The sequence below is a fragment of the Colletes latitarsis genome, unplaced genomic scaffold (genome assembly GCF_051014445.1).
Source record: "Colletes latitarsis isolate SP2378_abdomen unplaced genomic scaffold, iyColLati1 scaffold0064, whole genome shotgun sequence".
In the NCBI taxonomy this organism is placed as follows: domain Eukaryota; kingdom Metazoa; phylum Arthropoda; class Insecta; order Hymenoptera; family Colletidae; genus Colletes; species Colletes latitarsis.
Window position 1 is genome coordinate 91,701 of NW_027488414.1, and position 800 is coordinate 92,500.

Genomic DNA, 800 nt, shown 5'->3' on the forward strand with positions numbered 1-800 from the left:
TCTGGGTTAGGACTGGGTTAGGACTGGGTTAGGTCTGGGTTAGGTCTGGGTTAGGACTGGGTTAGGTCTGGGTTAGGACTGGGTTAGGTCTGGGTTAGTACTGGATTTGGTTAGGTCTGGGTTAGGTCTGGGTTAGGTCTGGGTTAGGTCTGGGTTAGGACTGGGTTAGGTCTGGGTTAGGACTGGGTTAGGTCTGGGTTAGTACTGGATTTGGTTAGGTCTGGGTTAGGTCTGGGTTAGGTCTGGGTTAGGACTGGGTTAGGACTGGGTTAGGTCTGGGTTAGGACTGGGTTAGGACTGGGTTAGGACTGGGTTAGGTCTGGGTTAGGTCTGGGTTAGGACTGGGTTAGGTCTGGGTTAGGTCTGGGTTCGGTCTGGGTTAGGTCTGGGTTAGGTCTGGGTTAGGACTGGGTTAGGACTGGGTTAGGTCTGGGTTAGGTCTGGGTTAGGACTGGGTTAGGTCTGGGTTAGGACTGGGTTAGGTCTGGGTTAGTACTGGATTTGGTTAGGTCTGGGTTAGGTCTGGGTTAGGGCTGGGTTAGGTCTGGGTTCGGTCTGGGTTAGGTTTGGGTTAGGTCTGGGTTAGGACTGGGTTAGGACTGGGTTAGGTCTGGGTTAGGACTGGGTTAGGACTGGGTTAGGTCTGGGTTAGGACTGGGTTAGGACTGGGTTAGGTCTGGGTTAGGACTGGGTTAGGACTGGGTTAGGTCTGGGTTAGGTCTGGGTTAGGACTGGGTTAGGTCTGGGTTAGGTCTGGGTTCGGTCTGGGTTAGGTCTGGGTTAGGTCTGGGTTAGGACTG